The sequence below is a fragment of the Chlorocebus sabaeus genome, chromosome 12 (assembly GCF_047675955.1).
Source record: "Chlorocebus sabaeus isolate Y175 chromosome 12, mChlSab1.0.hap1, whole genome shotgun sequence".
Lineage (NCBI taxonomy): Eukaryota > Metazoa > Chordata > Mammalia > Primates > Cercopithecidae > Chlorocebus > Chlorocebus sabaeus.
Window position 1 is genome coordinate 43,772,398 of NC_132915.1, and position 23,778 is coordinate 43,796,175.

Consider the following 23,778-nt stretch of genomic DNA (forward strand, 5'->3'; position numbering starts at 1 on the left):
TGACTGTTGTATCCCCAATACCTAGAGTAGTGCTTGGCATACAGTAAGGAAACGTTATTGAACAATGAATAAAGCAAAATGAGATGGTTTCAGATAGCACCAGAAGACCTACCAGCTAAGGAACAAGTTAGCAGTGTTCAAATTGGGTTATTCTCTTTGGGTGTGAGAGATTCAAAATGAAGGTTCATTCTTCTCCTGCTGCCGCAACTGGCCTCCCTACTACCCTCGCAAATTCCCCATGAGTCAACTCCTGCTTTCTTCTCATTGTCTGTAGGGCTTCCAGAAGACGTGATCTGGAATGTGGGGCATGAGCAGGGCTCAGTTGTGGTGGGTTACTCTAGATCGACTCCGGGGGAGAAGGAAGAATTTCTTCAATGCCCCAGACATAAGAGATGCAGACTGTGAAGACACTCCCCAGAAGGGAGTGCTCAGGGCATGGGATACATAATTAAACTAGACCCAGGGACAAAGCAAAAGTAGGGGTGGGGTAGGGGGCTTTTACATTTTATTTAGGAGCTTTAAAAAATGTTTGTTCAGAGGAGGCTAAAAGTTCAGTTACTTCTCTAAGTGGGGTGATGTCTGGTTACAAACGTACCAGGAAGGGCGCCTCCACTTCAGGGCTCAGCCCCGCCCATTCCAGGAGAGCCACAGTACAAACTACCCCACCTCCTTCCCTCAAATCACACCTCTTTAACTGGCACTGCCATCTCTAACTGGAAAAATACATGCGGGAGGCTTTCAAAGAACCCCTGGGTGGCTCTGAACTGCTTTCCCATCATGCTCTGTGCTCTCTCCATCTGCTGGATTTGTAATGAAACTTATGAGGAGCACAAAGCCTCCAATTTCAAAGGAATAAGTCTTCAGTGGCATGGATGGCAATGGAGGACATACTTGGGGCAGCTGGAGTGTTCCCAGTGAGCTTAAAAACCGCACCATTTGGGGGCACAGTATCAGGCATATTTAAATAACTTCTACTTAATTTTTCTGTACGCTTCACAATGAGGAGTCGGGGGAAGCACGCATGGTCTAGCTCATGGTCATTTGTTATTAAGAACCTTTTTAGAGGGAATACATAGCACTCAGTTTGTTATGTAGTCAACAGGGCCTTAAGTGTGAAACAGGATAGTTTGATTTCAGATCCCTCATTAGTTATTTCTAATTGTTTAACCACAGAGAGTTTTGCTTTTCTGAGTCTCAGGGTTTTTTGATCTGTAAAGTGAAGACACTAGTAATTACCTCCTAGCATTCACTAAAAACATGTTGGCGGAATCTGAATGGGGTTCTTAAGGCCAAAGGAAATAAAAAAGCTGCAAGTAGAATTTGGGAATGCTTGATTACATTTAACGTCTCTAGAAAAAAGGTAAATCATGGGCTTACTACCAGCTTAGGACATGGTACAGCTATTTTTTTCAAAGGTAATTAATATCATTCCAGGATGCATAAAAACAGCATGACCTAAGACAGCCACAAAATGGTCCATCCATTGACCATGTCAGGCTCAGTCTTTTGTTTCTACATTTAAAAAATAATATTAACAAAATGAAAAATATAGTGAAAAAAGTCACTAAAATAGAGACAAATAGAAACAACATGCAAATAACTTGTCCAAAATGAGTGTTCCTGTAGAAATCCTACTTGGTTCAAGGGTTTGAACATCTCCATTTCCAGCTTTATAGATTTATCAAAGCATTCACTTATGTCTACTCAGCACTTACTATAATTATTAGTGAAAATAGCCAATGAATTTATATAGACGCTCTCGGAAGTCTAGTGAGGCACATGCCATGTCCCATTTTGCTAATCTCTAGACATAACTTTAAAAATGAAGATATGGGCCGAGTGTGGTGGCTCGTGTCTGTAATCCCAGCACTTTGGGAGGCCAAGGCGGGCAGATTACAAGGTCAAGAGATTGAGACCACCATGGCCAACATGGTGAAACCTCATCTCTACTAAAAATACAAAAATTAGCTGGGCATGGTGCCATGCGCCTGTAGTCCTAGCTACTCGGGAGGCTGAGGCAGGAGAATCACTTGAACCTGAGAGGCAGAGGTTGCAGTGAGCCAAGATTGTACCACTGCACTCCAGCCTGGGGACAGAGTAAGACTCTGTCTCAAAAAAAAAAAAAAAAAAGAAGATACATGGAAATGTAATTGGACATAACTGGATACCAAAAGCCAAAAGCCTTTCTCACGTCTTTTTTTTTTTTTTTTTTTTTTGGCAAATTTGTATAATAGTTTGTGACCATAAGTAGATGGCCTCATTTCTTGGTGTTTCAGCTTTCTCATCTGTAAAACGGAGTTCATAACAGTGCCTACCTACAGGCCAGTTAAGAGGATTAAATGAATTAGTATCTACAAAGCACTCCAAAGCATACAGGATGTGCTCAGTAAATGACAATTTTGTTGTTACATTTATTATTCATTTTAAAGGGAAAATAGCTTTTATTTAAATGTTATAGAATATCTTAAGCATGGTCCAAAATATTTACAAGTATAAAAATATAAGGTCCTTTATTGAGCCTGACACTTAGGCTAAATGTTTCTTTAGAAGGCTTCTCTCAAAAAATCCTTGTACACTTCCCCACACACTGCCAGATAAGCCATGTCAAATGGCCATTCTATTAATTTCCTCTTGCTGACTAATAAATCACCACACATTTAACAGCTTAAAACACTACCACATATTTTTTATCTCACAGTTTCTTTGGGGCAGGAGTCAGAATGCACTTCAGTTGGGTCTTTAGCTCAGGATCCCACAAGACTGCAAGCAGGTTGTCAGCAAGTCTGCATTCTCATAGGCAGGCCTGATTAGGGAAGAACCTGCTTCCAAGCTCACTCAGGTTCTTAATAGAATTTACTTCCTTGCAGCTGAACTGAGGGCCCCACTTTCTTGCTGGCTATTGATTAGAAACTGCCCTTAGCTCCTAGAGGCCACGATGGTTGCTTGCCACATGGACTTTCTCATCATGACCACTTACTTCATGAAGCCAGCAAGGAGAGTCTTTGGGGTAATTTCACTAGCAAGACAAAGTCTTGTATATGAAGCATAACACACAACACAGGACTTATACCATATACTATGTTACAATGTAACATAATCACATGAATGACATCCCATCACCTTTACTATATTCTATCAACTAGAAACAAGTCACAGGTCCTGCCCACACTCAAAGACAGATGATTGCACAAAGTGTGAATAGTAGGAGGCCACCTCAGAGGCTGTCTAATGCTGTCACCAAGAGGAAAAGGCGTTGTCTAATTTCCCATTAAATTTTCCAATTCATTTTCTGTTCTAGCCCAAGAGGTCTAGAAGTTTCATAATCTGTTAATTAGAGACATGAAGCTTAGGGAAGATGGAGGGAAGTAGAAAGAACTGCATTTAAGGGAAAGCCAAAAAGATAATCACTCTCTCCAAATGGACTGTGGAAACGGTGATGTCGGTGTCCAAAAAGAGCTCCTTAAATCCCTCAAGTCCCACCAAGGTGGCTTTGGGAAAGGTAATCAAAGGAGACACCCACATACGGGTACAGGCCTAATTCAGCCATCTTTGGACCAAATGGTTTGAAGCCTTACAGATGGAAATTGGCCATTGAGCCATGAGCAAATCTGTCTGCCTGTGGGTTAATAGGGGAGATAACTCTAACCTCCTTTAAATACATAGAGGATTATTATTAAGACACCATCCGACTAGTCTCCATTCCTTCTGAAGAAGAACCAGGGAGAAATGGGCTTGAATTTCAGCAAGAAGAAATTTGTATAAACCTAAGAAAAAAAGTCTAAACAGCAATGGTGAGTAAGCACTGAAACAGGCTATAAAACAAAGCTATGAAGTACAGTCATGCACCACATAACAACTTTCAGGTCAATGTCAAACCACATATACCATAATGGTCCCATAGATTATAACAGAGCTGAAAAATTCCTATCAACTAGTATTTACTATACTTTTTATTGTTATTTTAGAGTATACCTCCTTCTACATATTTTTTAAAAGTTAACTGTAAAAGCCAGGTTCTTCAGGAGGTATTCCAGAAGAAGGCATTGTTAACATAGGAGGTGACAGCTCCGTGTGTGTTACTGCCCCCGAAGACCTTCCGGTGAGACAAAAGGCGGAGGTGAAAGATAGTAATAGTGATGATCCTGACCCTGTGTAAGCTCAGGCTAATGTGTGTGTTTGTGTCCTAGTTTTTAACAAAAAAAAATTTACAAATAAAAGAAAAAAACTAAAATAGAAAAAAGCTTACTGAATAATAATATAAAGAAAAAATATTTTACAGCTGTACAATGTGTGTTTTAAGCTGCATTACTACTAAACAGTTAACAAGTTAAAAAATAAAGTTTACAGGGTAAAAAAGTTACAAGTAAGCTAAGATTAATTTATTATTGAAGAAAGAAAAAATTTTAATATAAAAGTAGTGTGGCCAAGTGCACAGTCTTTATAAAGCCTATAGTAGTGTACAGTAAAGTCCTAGGCCTTCACTTTCACTCACCCCTCACTCACTGACTCAGCCAGGGCAACTTCCAGTCCTGCAAGCTCCATTCATGAGAAGAGCCCTATACAGGTATACTATTTAAAAAAATTTTTTTTTTCTTTTTTGAGACAGACTCTCACCCTGTTGCCCAGGCTGGAGTGCCATGGCATGATCTCAGCTCACTGCAACCTCCGCCTCTCGGGTTCAAGTGATTCACCTGTCTCAGCCTCCCAAGTACCTGGGATTACAGGTGTGTGTCACCATGCCTGGCTAATTTTTTTGTTTCTTTAGTAGAGACAGGGTTTCATCATGTTGGCCAGGCTGGTCTCAAACTCCTGACCTCGTGATCTACCTGTCTTAGCCTCCCAAAGCGCTGGGATTACAGGCATGAGCCACTGCACTTGGCCTTAAATCTTTTATACTGTATTTTTTACTGTACCTTTTCTGTGTCTAGAGATGTTTAGGTACACAAATACTTACCATTGTGCTATACTTGCTTACAGTATTCAGTACGGTAACAAGCTGTACAGGTTTGCTGCCTAGGAGCAACAGGCTATCCCACAGAGCCTAGGTGTATAGCAGGCTACACCATCTGGGTTTGTGTAAGCACACTATATGATGTTCACATGATAATGAAATTGCCTAATGATGCATTTCTCAGAAGGTATTCATCGTGACTGTATCGGTCCCCTGAGATTTTAAAAAATAAGCTAGACACCTACCAAGATGATGGTTCAAATGCGGTGAAGTAGTTGGGCTGGAAGACCTTCCCTATGCTCAGCACATGGTGACACCTCAAAAACAAACATTTATTAAAGGTACTGAAGTTTCTTTGCTGTTGTTGATGACTAACCAGATAGAAGTATTTTAAACTGAGATCCTTAGACTACCTCTGTCAAAACCATCTGGGGTATTATTTAAAATGCAAGTTCTTAGGTGTAGTTCTGGGTGCCATAAATTAAAATATCTTGAGGTAGGGCCTAGGAACAGTTTTTTTAAACAAGCACCCCAGGAAGTGTTTATGTACTCATTAAAGTCTGAGGACCACTGTAAATGAAATATAATCTATATCAGAACTTTGATTTATTCACATCTTCTCGTCCCTGCACCACCACCCTCCATCCTACATTTCCAAGAAATAAATATTGCTTCCTCCTTTGAGCAGCCAAAAAAGCATCTCACAGCCCCCTGGCTTTCATGCCTAAATACAGTTCAGCAACCAAACTGTATGAACATCCACAATGGCTCCCACCATGCTGTTTCCCCAGGGAAATTACATAATAGGTTTCTGGCACATACCACTGTTACTAGAATTACAAATGAACCCCCACCCCCATCTCTCCAGGAGTCTCCTGTGTTGAGTAAAACCACAACAATATATCTGCTGCTTAGAGCTGGGGTGAAAAGAGTAGGGGTATGCTTGGAGAAGTGTGTGTGGTTTGCTGCATAGAAACTCAGTGCACCATCCTACCAGCTGCAGAGTCTGCGTGTGAGCCCTGTGTCTCTACATACTGGACTTGAATTTTTGCAAGACCCTATTAGGGTCCCCAGGAGAGCTCTCATATGAAGTCCAAGAAATCTGAGGAAAACGTGGAGCTTACATGATGGACTAATTTCATTTCAATAAAATTCCCATATTACATTCAATGTGCCTGGCTTTATTAAGTTTTGTCATAAACGCTGGGAACACTTCCAAATTTAGGCTTGCACAATTATTTTTATTGGTGCGTTAACTAAAAATGGTATATGCATAAGTCAGAGTGTACATTTGACTTCATCTGGGGAGCTAAAATGAGCTTTAGGTTGATTTATAGTCATTTTCCCCCAGTAAATGAGATACAGGAAATAGGGGTTAGAGTTTCTGATCACAGCATTTCTAAATCCATCCCGGTTCCATCCACAGCTCTGCCATGTATCTAATGAATTTAAATTCCAAATGTCTATCGGCAACCCACAAAGTCAACCAAACAAAGAGGTTGGCTTATTTTCAGACCCAGAGCCATCCAAACTGGGCAAAAAAATAGAGGTTTGTTGCACTAAAGTGGGACTGGGGAGCTCTCGGTGCTTTGAAAGGTTTTAATTGCTATGGAAAAAATCCTTTCAAAGATTTTTTCCCTCAACATGGGCCCCTTGGAAACTTTTCATAGGGGAACTGTAAAATATTTATACAGCTAGCAGCACTGTTAAAAAAAAAAAAAAAAAAAAAAGCAAGCAAGAAAGAAGCATAGCACTGAATGAAAAGCAGACTTGAAGTGAGCCTTGCAGATTCAGGGGACCAGGGAGGGGAAGTTACTGTGATTCCAACCCCTGGAAACAGGATTAATCCCTACCAACCATGCCCATAGACAGGGCCCACTTCACGGGCATGTGACCTGGCCCTTAGAAGGGTCCTGCATATAGTTGAATGCTCTGCTGTTGTCACTTTGAAATTTTTGATTTTTGAACAAGAGACCCCATGTTTTAATTTTGCATTGAGCCCTGCATGTTATGTAGCTGGCCCAGCTCACAGAACTTCCCCAGGATCACTGTCTTCAGACATTTCAGTATGTTTCTCCCACCCCTTCCTCCCTGTTGGCTTTTATTTTGCTTTCTTTTTCTGGAGGTATCCACAACACCGACCCTTTGACAGTCCTCAGTGGCATCTGCTCCACTTCCCATCGGTATGTCTGGCTGGCATACACACTGCCCACGCAGCTTTGTCACCCCAGGACATATGATGCTAATAATCCATATTCAAAACCCTAGAAAACATGAACCTGAGCTTGCGAATAGACCAAAAAGTATAGAATTTTGTAGTTTAAAGGAACTGCAGAATTCTTGTTTTATAGAGTAAATTAGTACTGGAGAGAGGAAGGAAATTTCCCAAGGCTACTTCATTTATTAATATCAGGTTGGGGACAGGATCTGATATACATGCTGCTAGCTCACTCTGCAGGCTCTATAAAAAGGGGTTAACATGAGCAATTATAGTCCCCAAACTGTCCCCAAACTCATGTGAACTCTGGCTTCAGTCTTTTCTCAACACTTCAATCAACAATGACGTTATTAAAGAGCCGGGCGTGCTGGCACATGCCTGCAATCCCAGTACTTTGGGAGGCCGAGAAGGGCAGATCAGTTGAGATCAGGAGTTTGAGACCAGCCTGGCCAATATGGCGAAACCTCATCTCTACTAAAAATACAAAAATTAATGGGCTTGGTGGCATGTGCTTATAATCCCAGCTTCTTGGGAGGCTGAGGTGGGAGGATCACTTGAACCCAGGAAGTGGAGGTTGCAGTGAGCCAAGATCATACCACTGCACTCCAGCCTGGGCAACAGAGCGAGACTCCGTCTCAAACAAACAAACAAAAAAGATGCTATTAAAGAAAGGTTGGGAAGATAATCATTTTTTCCACATCGGCCCCCCAAATATTTTCATTCCTCCCACTCCTTATCTTTTACTGATGAAGATACTTGGTAGTAAAAACAACAGATGTAAATTGCATAGCCTCTTCATGACTCTAGCCTACCATTGATGCTGTCAACCTGGTAACCCTGTAGAAAGGAAGAGAAGAATCCAAGGGCCCAGAAAACCCGCAAAGTGGATAATTAACACCAGAGAAATCAAGATTTGGCTACTTCATCATAGCTAAAATAGTAAGGGGCAGGATGAGACACAGTCCCGAAACTTCCTACCAGGGGAAATGGGTTGCAGAATTACCACTATCTCGTCAATCAGGAGGGACCCTCTTGTCTCAAGGCTGACTTAATTGCCATAATTCAATTAACATGCTTCCACTAATTATATAAGCTTTTAGATGGCACTTCAACAGCAGCACCACTGAGAGTAAGCCATCTTTTTTTTCATTTTTAAACTTAGTCTTAGTTAATTATAAGTAAATTGCATTGGTTTCTTTCTCACATCCTGCCTTCAACTATTTTGCTACAAAATAATATCACATGATTTAAGAGCTCTGGATCTTTGGCAAAATAATAATAATAAGGCATGTATACCATGTGCAAAACTGTAGCATTCATAAAGAGACAGGCCCCTTCTTTCCTTGCTTCCTTCCTGTTTTTCTTCCTTCATTTCTTTCTAGATGCCAGTTCTTATGAAATATTAAATGAGATAAATTATAATCACATTAATTGAAATGAACATGTATTTTCTAAACTCTCAGACCTAGAACAATATCTGGCTCAATACAGATTTGTTAAATAATTATCAATATCAATTATTGGATGAGATACTTTGGGGCATGGTAGAGAAAGGCTGAGGAGGGCTAGAAGCCCTAAGATCTAAAATAACAGAGTATATATGTTCTTTCAAGAGATAAGATGTAAAAACAGGAACACAACAAATCACTCAAAAACTACCCAGAATTGAAGATACTGAAGAGGAACGCAGAGCATACATCATGAAAATGGTAAATCAGATTAACTCTTCCACTGAGAAAGATAAGAAGATGGGTTTTCAATGTCAGTTATCTTATCTACACACAAATGAAAGTTGACAAATGTAAATTACCTGCTACAAACCAGCGGACAGTGGACCCATCACAGTTGGATAGATTTCAACAAAGCAAAGGATGCCACACTAGAATTGGCCCAGGGCTAATTTGCATACAGCAAAGATTCATTTTGATACACCTTTATAGAGTTCATTTTCAATGAAAGTGCAAATTCTTTGTACCAAAGCATACCCAATTCTTCTATATTTTCATGATTTATGATTGAGCAGAAATCTACAGGTATGTCAGACATTTTAATAGATATTCAGGACTCCAAAGAAAACTCATGATAGAAGAATTAGAATTGCTATGTTTTTTCCTTGAGGGCTATTTTTCTCACTTTTCTACCAAGCACTTCATTTTACTCAGACCAAAAGTTTCTCTTATACATTTTGATGAGGCCACAGGAAGTATGAAAAGTACAGAAAAAGTAATTATATTCCCACTAATATAATCATATAAACAGGCTAGTGTTAGCTCAGTTAGTGAGAAAAAGACATTTAAAAATGGAAGCAGCCACCATACTATGCAGGGCTACCATGACAAAGGAGAGTTTGACCCAGGAAGATGAGACTAACAACTCCCCATCTTCAGGTCTCAGACTGTCAGATCCTTATGGAAACTTTCCTGCCTTTTCCCTAGACATTAGGCCTCTGGTTATTGGCTACTTTTACTTATAGAACACTGATCACTTGAAATTCATTAATTATTAGCAGTCTATGAATGCTTGTTCTTCCCAAAAGGCCTGAATGTCCCTGGAGTCCATGTTTGCTCACCATGATGTTTCTGGCCTGGGGCTTCTGTGCCTGCTATAAGTATTCTTATGGAATCAGGAAAAGAAAGTAAGGCTCCTTTCTCATTCTGCCAAAGCCCCCGTATTAGTTGGAAGACTTTCAATTGCACGTGATAAGCATCTAGCTTAAATTACTTTAAGAAGGCAGTAAGGCTTGAAGGCCAGCACACTTATAAAACCCAGCCTTGAAAAGGCCGGTCTTGAAACTATATCCTCTCACTTTCCACTCAAGACACTCCAAGGAAGGATTCGGATTGGCTCAGCATAGGTCATATGTCCACACCTTGGACTAATCTCTTTGGCTAGAAGAATAGGGTACAAAATCCGCCCAACCAGAATCCAGTGGCCGCTTCTGCGATTGAGGAAGGTGCGGAGTGCTGTGTCCCCAGCTCTGCCAGCCACAGACAGCCTTGTGTTGTGGGGGAAGTTGAAAGTAGCAAGAAGGGTCAGGGGGATGCTGGGCACGTAAAACAAAGATGCACATGGAGGTTCCCAGCCTCCATCTAGAGGAAGATGAAATGTTTCTACAGTTCTGGATTTACAACACCACCACCCTTGATACAGGCTGCTTTTATTTTATTTCACTTTTTAGGAGCTATATGGACTTATAACAGTTCAAATGATCATTTCTATCTCTATTAGACCCTTTTGTAAAAAAAAAAAAAGTATGCCCACATGCCAGTAGCAATATTTAACAATTTAATTCAGAGTGATACCATTAGTTACTTTTGATTGACTTGGAAAATAATACATACATCACGTTTTATTTTGAGGAAAAGCCTGAGAGTAGTAATCAGATCGGGGCAAAAAGTATTTGTCTACTTCATTCTTAAGGATAGTTTATTGCTCCTATCCATAGGAGCATGGAGTGACCAGTAATATCTTGTTCTTCTGGGACCCCAGAATTCCCCGCTGTTTTCCTGTGTGCTCAGATGTTTTCTCATGCTAAAGCTATACATGTAAATCAAGCCCTCTTACACAGAGATGTGAACAAGAGGACTGATTTTTTTTCTTTATGAGTTATACTTCAGCCCACATGTGGCTGCACATGAAATATCAATTTTTTCCTCTTTTTTACTTTGCGTGACATCGGGCCTCTTCTCTATTTACCCAGGACAGAAGAAAAGTTCGAGGAGGTAAAAGGGTCACTGGGCCCATTATCCTGGCCGTCTATAGTTTTCTCCTGCCATTTCCTCTCATCCATCATTGTCCTCCCTAAAAACTCATCTATGCTCCTTGAGTTTTGATTATTTTTCCTTAGGTAATGCCCTTTTTAGGGAACTTATTTGAAGATCATTATATTCTCTGCTAAGTAGTTTGGCCAGAACTTTCCTGTTGATCCCAATTTTCTGTCTACTCAGATTCGGTTTCCCTTGTTCCTGCCATGCAGGGAATATTTGCATTCTTTCTGATGGTGGGGAACTGTGCAGTAATCTTACACCATATGTATTTTTATATTGAAAGTCATGAGATCTTTATTTTGCATTCCTTAACTGTGACCCATCATCCATTTCCCATCCTTCACAAGGGCAACCCGGGTCGGCACGCATCTCCACCAGAGAATTCCCAGAGACGCTCGGGAATTTGGTCCTTTTATCTCTCGCTTTTTTGGCAAGGGGTGGGGGCTGGGTATGCTTGCTTGTTTACATTGAGAGAAGCACTTTTAAGTTCTAGTCTCTCCAACTGTCTAACCCCCACGTACTCTATGCTCATAACACCGATGCCGTGATAGTTTAAGTTAAAAAATAAGCACAAGCCCAAGGGAGTAAAGAAGGGGCCTAGATGGGAAACAAATCAGATATTGAAACACTTCTGCCTCTGCCACTCGTCTTTGCTCCCTTACAGAAGAAATGTAGTGATGGATGATTCTGGGGACAAAGGATTTTCAGCCTTTTCCATTGCTGTATTCTGCAGAACACGGTTTCTAGGAGATGGGAAAAACGTGTTCGAGGGTCAAATGAGTTTTGCGAACAGCATGTCAGAATTCACGGAACATATTAGCATAGTAAAGGCTCTGACGATTTCACATTAAATGAATCTGTTTACCTTTGTTTACCTCAGCATTCCCTAAACTTATTTGAGCTTGAAACATTTGCCACAGTTTACCCAGGGGCAACCTGCAGAACGACATTCCTTGGACTACCCAATTAGAAGACAAAGAAATACGATTTTATTATCTTAAAAGTGACACACTCTTTGCAGATATCAAGGACATGAGTTTAATTTCCTTCCTCAGTTATTGTTCACTGCGTGCTCTCAGAGGCTGGAGCCATGGGTCTTATTGACTCAGAGGCAGAGCTCTGAAGGCAGGTTCTTGACATTTTGAGCAAGACAATAGGCAGGCGAAACAGGCTCTGTGGAGAGGGAAAGGATTTTTAAAACTTTCTTTAGCTCCTGTTTGACATATCTGGAGATAAGTCTGGTGGACTGGACAGAATTTTACATGAGGGACATCTAGGCAGGAAGAGGAAGTGGGAAGGAAAGCCCATTTCTTCTAGTGTTGGCAACATTAGGAGGATAATTATGGCAAGAAAGGGTGGAAAGTGAATTGAACAGCTCTGTTCTAATTTCCCCGCCTGGGCCTTTGGTTTCGAGAGGAGGAAAGAGTAGTGAGTAAATACGGAAGTATTCCAGGGCCCAGTTCCTACAGGAGGCTTTGGGTTTAGCCGCTGGCATGGACAGGCAAAATAAGTGTTTGGAATTTCGTTTGACTGCTCAGCTCTAGGTTTCTCTATGGTGTGGCTGACACCCACGCAATCCACAGCATTCAAGGGCAGATGAATTGCCAGCGAGCTTTGCTTGGGGCCACACAGGTCTAGGGGTACTGCTCTACAGCAATTCTTCATGTCACAGAGAACCAGGATGAGGAGGCTGACTCAGCCAGGAAGGGCCACTAGACCCTGATCAAGAGGAGAGAAGCTGGCACACAAGGTCTGCCAGCCCTGCCTTTAGTATTGGTACCAGCAGGAATCGAGGGCAAAACAGGGGCACTGTGTGGTCTCTGACCCCTCACTCCATCCTCTACAAGATCATGTGAGCCCCGCTGCTTGCCCAGCTGTGCACTGGATGCCCTGTTGTAGAGATCTGGGGAAAAGGGGCAGAAATGATTGAGACATATATAAGGAAACATATATAAGAAACTATATTTTCTCTGCATATATGAATTTTAGTGTGATTGAATTTCAGCATTGCTACTTTTTTTTTTTTTTTTTTTGGTATTCAGTGAAGTTTAGATGGGACCATTTAATCTCTGGGCATTTGTTTTCCTTCAAACGGCAGGATTGCCACAGCAAACCCAAAAGTGTGGTACTGTGATTATTGGTTGATTGGACCATGGGCTACTTCACTACAGAGGCCTAGTTTCATTCATGTTTCTCCCAACACATAGAGTAGCACCTTAATATAATATGCATTCAATAAATGATAGTTGAAATGAATGAATGAATAAAATATGCTTAGGCTCTGCATCTCAGTAGATGCTCTAGGGAGAAGCTCATCTACAGATTCTTTTTGACTAAAGGAAGAAAAATGAATCTTCCTTGGTGAGTTTGATGACAGCTGCCTTTCTTCATAGGCCTATGTCCTTTCTTCTTTTCCTTACCTCCTCTCTCTCTATTCAATTACTTTCTTTGTACTCTGCCTTTTTTGGAAATGCGTTGGAGACGGAGGTAGCTGGCAGAATGAAGGAGTGGTCTTGCCGTTGACTTTTCCCAAATCCTCCTAAACTGTCACTCAAGAAGATTCTTACATTTCTATGGCAATTCTTGGCTTAAAGAAAAAATCAGAGCCCTCTGTTTATAGTGTGACAATCTTACTAATCACTCCATGATTTTCCCTGTCTTTATCATGCACTCTATGCCTTTCCACCATTATGAGCTCTACAGGCCAGATGTAGGTGGCATGCCTTTATAGTTTTTATACTTTCCTTTGTGTTCCCATGAGGCTTTTCTCATACCTTTATGATGACACATTTTGTTGGATTATAAGTGAACTGATTTGCATGTCTATTTTCTCCTATAGACTGTAAGCTCTTTGAGAACCTTTGCTTTCACTGTTGCCTCTTCATGTTTTATGGTGCTTCATACAATGCGGACATGCAATATATGTTTGCTAAGTGAACAAACTGGGTATCTTATGATTCTTTAAAGGCAGAAAAAAGGAAAACTTTACTTTCCCAATGTTTGTAAGTCTTTATATTTTTCTGTCCCAACCAGCTCATCAAGCCTATCAAACTTCTGTCCTTCCTCCAACCATTCCTCTAGCTGAAGACATGTCAGAGTATTTCCAGGAGCACCCAGGAGGACATTTAGAAATAAGTCCATTTGGATCCTCCTTCTCTGATGGCTTTGATATGTGCCCCTCCCATATCACATCACTCAGGAACAGTCCTACTTCCCTGCCTGGGGAAGCTCTTACAGCTCCTGGAGATGCAAAGCTCTCAAATTGCAAAATGGTGCTGAGTTCCCTTCAGATCTCACTGCACTGGAATCATACTGAGATCCAGCAGAAATGTGAAGAAGACTCCCTCTTTTCTGCTTGTGTCCTTCCCACAAAAGCCAGAAGAGATATGTGTTTTGGTAGCTGTCTCTGGAAAGGGGCTACTCCATGGTCCCTTTCAGGTCTCAGTGTCAAAAAGAAGTGTTCTCTAGCTTCCCAACTAGGGGTTAAATGCCTATGTATACTCTTATCATACTTGTAGCTTTCTTTTTCTCATAATCTTATCATGATGGATTGCAAGTGCCGAATGACCTAACAGTTTCTTCCATTAGCCTGACAGCTCTATGGAGGCAAAGATAATATATTGTTCATTCATACATTCTCTTTACTCATCGTTATGTGTGGCATACAATAAAGGTAATAATAGTAATAATAATAATACTCATAGTGAATATTTGTATTGTACTTTCTCTGAACCAGATACTCTTCTAAGTGCTTTGCCTATATTAGCTCATTCCGTCCGCATGACAACTCTTTAGGCAGATACTATTATTATCTACATTTTACATGAGGATAAACTGAGGTACAGAGGGGCCAAGTAACTTTCCTAAAGTCATCCAGCAGGTAATTGGTGGAGCTTAATTTAAACAGAGGAATCAGGCACCAGAGTTCATGTGCTCAATCACTGGACTACACTCCACTATGTTATACTACACAACTTGATACATTGTTACTCCGGATAAGGAGCTCATTCTTGGAAGCAGACATAGACTGGGCTGAGGGGACTCCTAGCACAAGGAGTAGAGAGCTTATGTTTATGGATGGCACGGGGGAGTGTGAACAGGATGCAGGAGTGGAGAAGGCTGATAGAAGAGTGACTGGGTGGAGAACCCAGAGGAGAGTCGGCGGCACACTTAGCAGCTGGTATAAGTAGGACATCTGAAGGAGACAGAGAAATGCCTAAAGGGGATTTTTGGATAATTTTCTTTGTGGGGCAGTCTCTAAAATTCCCCTGCTACTTCTTCTAGAAAAGGTACAGATCTGCATTATTCTTTAATTCAGCCTGTTTTTTTTTTTTTTTTTGGCAGGATCTCACTCTGTCACTCAGGCCAGAGTGCAGTGGTGTGATCATGGCTCACTGCAGCCTCAACCTCCCCAGACTCAGGTGAGCCTCCCACCTCAGCTTCCTGAGTAGCTGGGACTACAGGCATATGCCACCGTACCTCGCTAATTTTTATATTTTTTGTAGAGATGGGGTTTTGCCATGTTGCCCAAGTTGGCCTCAAGTTCCTGGGCTCAAGTAATCCTCCCACTTCAGCCTCCCAAAGTGCTGGGATTACAGGTATGAGCCACCTTGCCTGGCCTAGCTTTTTCTTTAAGGAAAACATCTTGTTAAGACTGGGCCAAGTGGAGTTCCAGAATTTGAATCCATCTTATAAGCAAACAGTGAGGTGTGTGAGTTGAATGCTACAGCCTCAACTCTCTTTGAATCTCCTGGGGGAAGAACGAGGAGAAATAGCTCAGGCCAGAGCCTGAAGCTAGCTGTATCTAGGATTTCTGATCAAGTTCCCTTATGTTTTGGAGGTTAGGGGTACATGCATCCAAGAAACTGCAAAAGAGAAAGAGGGAAGGAAGGGTTGAGATGGTGCAGAAATAAGAACAAGAGAAAGTGAGAGAGGATGTAGAAAAACCTGCTTCTTTGATTTGTATGGTGTGATTTCTGAAATTGCTCCAGCCTCTACAGGATTTATGTGACTTCATTAATCACACTTTCTTTTGAAATGGAATTTTCTGCCTCAAAGCCTTTGAACGCTGACATTCAAATACAATATATTCTTTTAAAATCACCTCTGGCTAAAGACAACACTGTTGAGGTAATTCCCCCAGACTGTAGGTGGAGTCTGTTTGGTCCTCTGATCTTGATAATATGCTGAAAATAGGACCTCCTTTCAGAGAACAGAGAGGTCTGGTAAGATTAGGATCCTGGATGCTGACACCTTGGGCGAGGAATCCGTGGAGGAAAAAAAAGGAAGAAAAAAAGCCCCTGGTCTTTGATGAACGACAAAAAGCAGCGCCATCTAGTGGCAATTTCACTTATCCTGGCGCATCTTGACTGGGACCTCCCTGCCTGGCTCTTTGCTTATTATCAGAGGGACTGGAACACACAAGTTCACCCTTCTAGTGGCTGCATGACCTGCAATCAAATGACAGAGCTTAGGTGAAGATATATGCGTCTTACAGCTGCTGCCAGTAACAGTGGCTCAACCCAAGGCATGTTTATTTTTGGTTGACTTTGGTATGCTGGGAAGTCCGTACAAACAACATAGAACAAAGATTATGGCTCTGGGAAGGAAAGGAAGGGAAGGGGAGTACTGGTCATCAGGATTCACACCAGATACACGTCCCCTTACCTAATTCACATAATCTCCCCAGTTTGCTAAGACACCAAAGCACAAAGAGGTCAAGTCCAAAGTCAAGGAGTCAAGAGTGGCAGAGGCAGGATCTGAATCCAGGTCTCTTAGAAAAACTTTCTCTCAGATTTAGCTTTTGTCAGAATTTTCCTCCCTGGAAGGCCCACATTTCCAGGCCTTGCCACAGATCTTCAGCCTTTAAGGGTGATGTTATTAGATAAGTGATAACACCTTAGAACAATTAGGAGCACCGGCAGAATTGTCAATGTCTCATGCTTCCTATGGCTGAGCTACAGAGGGAAGAAATAGTCCCTTCATCATCCCTCAATGCTCAGATCCTGTGGGTGAAACTGCAGCAGCTGTTGGTGGATAAGCACTTTCTTTTCGCAAAGCCACCACCAGCTGCCACTCCTGGGTCCACTGCTGCTCCAGTGTCCTGCACCTTAGGAGCGCCCCCTCCCCACCACTGCTACCATGGGGCTTGCAGCAACAACCTCTCTGGCCAGCAGTACTCCCTGAAAGTGAATTCCATCCATTCAGATTCTGATGTAATAAATCATTTTCTATGCATTGGCATATTTTTATTGGAAAAAAACCACTTAACATTCTTCATAATTTGGAATAGATGTTGGTTTTTAAATAAGAAAGTATTCATTGTATGACTAATTTACTTTGAATTCAATTTATGACTCAATCAGAAAAATAAATGTTAATTTCTTTTATTTATGAAAGCTCACTAAAATGTAGGCATAGAAAATATTGTAATATAATCCCTCTCCAATTCAATAGGTTAATGGTGGAGATTAAGAAGATAGCTCTGGCCCACTATACTGCAGGGAGCAAGCAAGAAAGAGGCATTTAGGTAAAGTCATAAGCTTATGGTAATAAAGCAAGCATATGTAGTTCTGAATTTTTAATTCAGGTACTCAATTACAGTTACATGGGTAAATTTTTTTTTTTTTGCTTGAACAAACTCTAGTAGATAACTGACTGCTGCTACCAACATGAGGGACAGAAAATAACAGATTATACAGCAAATTAAGACTTCCTCTTGCCATGGTAGTTGACTCCTAGGAAGAAAAGAAAAAAAGCTTTCCTGACTTTTCAATGAGCAAATGATGTTATAAGTTGAATAAATGGATGCAGGGTATGACAATGTAACTGGTGAAAACTACAGTTGTCCAAGTCATGTGATCAAAATCAGGATTCTGTCCTTTTTCTAAAGTTTCCTCATTAATGTTAAAAACTTGTCAAGGAATCTAGTTTGAGAATGGCTTGCCTTTTCCCTGAAATGCTTTTATTTATTAATTTACTTATTTATTTGAGACACAACCTTATCCTGTCACCCAGGCTGGAGTGCAGTAGCACGATCTCAGCTTACTGCAACCTCTGCCTCCCAGGTTCAAGTGAGTCTCATGCCTCAGCCTCCCAAGTAGCTGGGATGACAGGCAACCGCCATCTTGCCTAGTTAATTTTTGTATTTTTTGTAGAGAGGGGGTTTTGTCATTTTCACCAGGCTGGTCTTGAACTCATGACCTCAAGTGATCCACCCACCTTGGCCTCCCAAAGTGCTGGGATTACAGGTGTGAACTGCCATGTCCAGCTCTGAAATGCTTTATAATTGACATTTTGGAGAGATAGTTTTTGTAAGATTATATCATAGTCTCCCTGATTTTTCATGAGCAGGTATTGGGTTTGGTATAAAATGTAGACAATCTGGGCATGGAAATAATGGAGCCTTTGAGATATTTATCAAATGATTCTATTAAATTTAAAAGCAGATAATTTCTCAATGTAATTCAAAATTAGACTTTTCTCTCATAACTTGGGCTTTAACATTTCTGAAAACTAACTCAATGTTGTGTTGGTTTTAGAATAAAAACACATTTTAACAACAGCAAGAAGGAAAGCCAATGTCAGCAAACTCTTTGTTGATGAAAACAACCATTGGTTATTATGACACTCAGTCACAATAACCTAATGAAGAGTGAACCAGGACAGAAACTTGGACATGGATCTGGTCACTCAGTAGATCCTGACTCTTCTTCTACCCCTGGGTTGTCATCTACTTGATTACATTTTTTTTTTTTAAAACTTCTGAAATCAATGGTAAAGAGTCCTTTTCCTAATGGAAAACTCATTCTACAGAGTCTGTCAATGGAGGCTGGATGGTGGGTGAGGCAGCCTTAAAATAGTAAGAATAAATATGACTTGTTGCATGCCTGCTAGGCACCAGTGTTGCATTTCTACTATGTGCTCCTGTATTAAGTAGCTTTTGTTTGTTTGTATATTATTCTTTTAATTCCCAAGGTACTATCTCCCCTCTCTCGCTTTTTTTTTTTTTTTTTTAACTGTGACAGCTTAGATAACTTGCCCAAATTCAAGTTGATTTATTTGGTAGAGTCAGGAAGATTTTGTGCTCTTTACTAGCTAAGTTGGGAGCACTGTCATCCAGGGGAAAAGGCCTCTCTTGGTGAGACAGAGGAGAGAAAACAGGAAGTGCTCCCCTGGTCCAGGCAGTTGCCCTGTGTCCCTATGCTCAAAAAGTTGAGTCCAGACTAATTGTCATATTCTGACCTCCTCTCTCCCACTGCTTTTCTTTTTCACAAGGCAGTAAACATGTTAGTAGTTTGGCAACTGAACTCATGGGTTGGTGGAAGTAGACAGCCACCAAATGGTGTGCTTGAGTAGTGTAGTGGGAAAAGCTTCTGAGGGAGACAATTGAGATGTCTCTAGGGCTAGCAATGCTCTCACTCTGAGACTGGCCTCAAGACAAGAGAGGGGAGGGGTTCTCTTGTATGCTACATATATCTCTCCCCAAGTACACAGCTGATTGGTCCAGTGAGGGACACCTGACCAAAGGTAAGCCAATAAGATCCTTCCCTAGTATTTTTTGACTAGTAACTAAGGGAATCTCCTGCTGGAGGCAATGCTTCAGACATAAAAGGCAGGAGTTGCTGCCGGCTGCCATGTTTCTTGCCATGTAGAAGTCAGTTTCAGAGAATAAAGGCAACATTCAGAAAGAAATATGGGGTGAGATGGAGAGAGTTGGTTCTGGTCATCTTTTATTCCCTAGTTTCAATTGTTTCTTAAGCCCCTGCTGCACCCATTCCTGAGTACATGGTTCTCTCTAAATCAGTACGTGTTGTTTCTTTAGCTTGTAACCATTGAATTCTGACCAACACATTCTCCTTCTTCAAATGAGAAATTCATTGTACTTTCAGCCTCTTAATAAAATACAAATAACCATAGATGGGCTTATTCTGTTTTAATGTAAGAACAATTGCAGTTCAGCTGTCTTCTTGAAACAGTATTAGTACCAGGCAGCTGAGGACTTGCAGACTTGAGGCAAAGCCTAGGTTAAACTCTTCGGAGAAGGGAAAGCAGAATTTGTGGGGGATAAGGGATAAGGGGTGAGGACTGGGGAATTTGCCATATTTAGGAAGAGGAGACCTCAGAGTAGAAAATGGTCTTGAAAGTGAGTATTGAAAGAGGAAATAAGCACATTTTACTTACGTCATAATACTATGAGGCCAATATTTTTGGGTCCATAATCAGAGACTGATCTTTTTTTGGAAAGGGAGAAGAGATATTTATTGCAGTTTTTCTAGAATATTACTTCTAAGAATTTGCTGGCTCTGAAAGAACTTGATAGATTCTGTTTCTAGTCTCGGCACATATTTTTATTTGAAAATATTTTTAGTATTACATAAATAACAAATATGAATTTTTGTTAGGCTGTCTGTGAGACAGGGGTTGGGGCATTAAAAAACACCTTCTAGTGACCCCTTATTTAAAACATAGTGGGGTATAATTTTAGAGCAGTAAAACCTTATTATAACATACTTACAGTTGACATTTTCAGTCTGTATTGTCCATGTTTTTAAGTCCTGGAGAAAGGCCTATTAAAGCTGTGTTTCTCACATTAATTCAACATTTAACCACTTATAATACAAACCCCAGTCTTTTGGAAAATGTCATTAAAATTTTTTTTGCCATATATGGACATTATTTATTGTTTGAGCCCCATTGTCTACTTATAATATGCCCTTTATCAGACCCAAATGCCCACTTCAGAGATTTTCGTTCTGAGCAACAACTGGCTTCTTACATTATCCAATGATGCAGGAAAGTTAAATTACAGCCAGTTCATATCATAGAAACAAAATGTTTCCTGCAATTACTGATAAGGGACAGTTCATTTTCTCTCTGTCATCCTGAAAAAACCCTCCTAACAACAATTCATGCCTGGTTAAACAGGATTTCCACATCTACTGCTGACATCTTTCCAAATAATTCAGGGTTGTTATTACTGTATAGCCCTGGCAAGGCTCAAAAGCAAGCAGACTTGACGAGTCTGCTCAAAGCAGAGCTTAAGTAGTTGTAATTAATAATAATTACATGCCCACTACACTCCAGTTTTATCATATTACCCGTCGATGCAAATAAAAAACCCCACACGCAACACACTTGCAACAGGATTAGTGCATTAATAAAGTCACTCTGCATATGCCATCTCCCTAAAGTTGAAAATATTCATAATGATTTCTGTTTTATTGATTTTCATGATTGCATGTCTGGTTGCAAATGTTGTTTGGATGCCATACAGCTTGGGATCAGTCTTATTCTCTTCCAAAAACCTTCTCCCCACCTGCCGTGACTCGGATTCGAACCGAGGTTGCTGCGGCCACAACGCAGAGTACTAACCACTATACGATCACGGCAAGCTACTGAAGAGCTGAGCACTAAGCTTTCTCTAAGAGCTATTGCAATATTAAAATTTGTGGAAACACTGCCATCTATTGTCTAAATATGTACACTTTCTTAATATTGGGAAGGAGAAGCTGTGTTCCCGTGATTTCTAATTATTTAGAGGAACAATAACAAATTCCTTGAAAATAAAACTAACGTTGTCTTCTTGGCTGGGAAAATTGTAATAGGAGAGGATTCACTGGGTTTGCTGTCCAGGAAATGGTGATGAAGGTAACAAGACTAAGAGATATCAGTCTGTTGACTCACACTTCCTATGTTTAATCAATAATGGATATGGATTTCCCACCCCAACTACCACCAAATAATGTTGCATTGAATAACATATGAGCCTCTTTTGTGCATTTTTTCACCACTAGCCTTATTTCCATTTGCTTAGGCAGCACAACAATAAAAAATATAGCAAGAACAAAATGGCCTGAGGACTGCAGAGACTCAGAAAGACTTGCTTTTCCTACTAGGGGAAGCCAAAGTTAGTACATCTTGACTGAGGAAAGGCTCCCTTTCAAACTCATTGATCCCTGAAGCTAGTTTTCTCCCTACCAGAATATAGGCCTTAAAGCCACAATAATCTCAGCAAGAAAAGCTTCCCAATAACATTAGCAAGCCACCACGCAAAGAAACTGGAGTGTTCTATGCTAGATAAGTTTCAAGACGAAATTTATTTTAGCTTTCTTTGTTGTAAAACTTGAAGTAGTAAGTGGTCTACACAAGATATTCTAGGGGCTGAAAATCTTAAAACAAAACGCACAGAAATATCTATTTCTAATCAATGGATTGTTATCAGGGTGCCTCCTTTAATTCCTCTATACAGAGAGGACCTGGGAACAGCTGGAGCTAGCTGGCACTGTGTGTGGGTGGCAAGAACCTCATGCATGTATTGATTGGGTGCCCACATCTCCAAGGCTTCTAGAAGGAGGATATCTCAGAAGAGAAAAGTTTCAGACATAAATGTTCACTCACTCACTCACTCCCATCTGATCATCTATAGTCCCTCTTATTTTTCTTCAATCTTTCACAAATACATCTTCCTTCTATGGCCACATAGAAGATTCTTGCTTGGAGTTCCTGCTCTGGAGCCATGCCTGCCCTCCATAGGAACCAGGCAAGGCATTCTCTGGCCTGAACAGGAACACATGTGAGTGAATCTGGTGAAAGGTAACCCTGTGGCAAGGGGGCAAACCAAATCTCCTGGTCGACAAAAGAGGACATGTTTCCCAAAGTATAATCATTCGTGTACCACCTTCATAACTTTTGCTGTGGGCGTGTACCAACTGAACCACAGGAGAAATAATATTTTTTAAAGATTAACTCATAGCATACAAATTGTGGAACCAGACTATCTCGATTTGAATTCGGGCTCTATCACTTACTAACTGGGGGAACTCAGGCTGCTTATTAACCTCTGTGCTTCTGTTTTCTCATCTATTAAGTGGAGATAAAAATAGCAACTACTTCATAGGATTGTTATGAGGGTTCAACAGATAAGTACATGTCAACGACCTAAAATAGGTCTGTCACATGGTAAGCATGGTAGAAATGTTAGTTACATTACTATAATTTAAATAAATAAATTTTCAAAGGAAAGTTTATAACATTCCATTTATTTAAAAAACATAGTATCACATTCCACAAATAGAGGTCACTCTAAAATGTGAAAACAAACCAATAGAATTAAATCCTAGCAGACACTCTAAACTCCAAGCTCAGGTTCTGCTCTGTGTTTAAAAGGCAGGTGGGCAGGAGATCTGTTAAAGCCTCACCAGCCTCAGAACCAGGCTTCTTCTGGACTCTTCCAAATGACCACAAAAGATTTGAAAAAGGAATAACTTTCTCTTCACAGATTTTAATACTATTAAATGCCACACCCATTAAACTCCTTAAATTACTTCACACATTGGATCTGTCCGCCTAGGTCATACTATGTGACAATGCTCAAATCCTAGTGACTTGGAATAAGGAAGGCTTTCCCTCCCTTGCACTGATCCACATTCATTGCATGGCCCTGCTTTCTGTCTCCTCACTCAGGGAACCAGGTTAAGGTAACAACCACTGTCATGAACACTGCTCACTGCTTTGGCAAATGGAAAGAGCTCTGCAGATTCCGGAACCTGCAACGGAAAGCTGTTCTTACAACTCACTGGCTAGATCTGGTTCCGTGGCCTCAGCTTGCTATAAAAGTCCCAGGCAGTGCATCCCTGCCATATGCCCGGAAAGCAGGGAGCTGGAAATCTTAGGTGAACATCACTCAGGACTTCCAGCCATGCCACTACTGGTGAATCTCAGCTGGGAGAAGTCTTTGAGGCTGTGTACCTCAAAATACACATGACTGGGGAGCAAAACCCTGACACGGAGAAGTGTTCACCAGGTAAGGTTTTCATTTGGTATCTGTATGGGCTTCTCCC

General features: G+C 40.8%; 1 non-coding gene across 1 annotated transcript; it reads right to left on the reverse strand.

Moving 5' to 3' along the window:
- Positions 1-21,255: 21,255 nt before the first annotated feature.
- TRNAH-GUG (transfer RNA histidin (anticodon GUG)) lies at positions 21,256-21,327 on the reverse strand. Its single transcript has one exon. It is a non-coding gene; the product is annotated as a tRNA-His (tRNA).
- Positions 21,328-23,778: the final 2,451 nt, after the last annotated feature.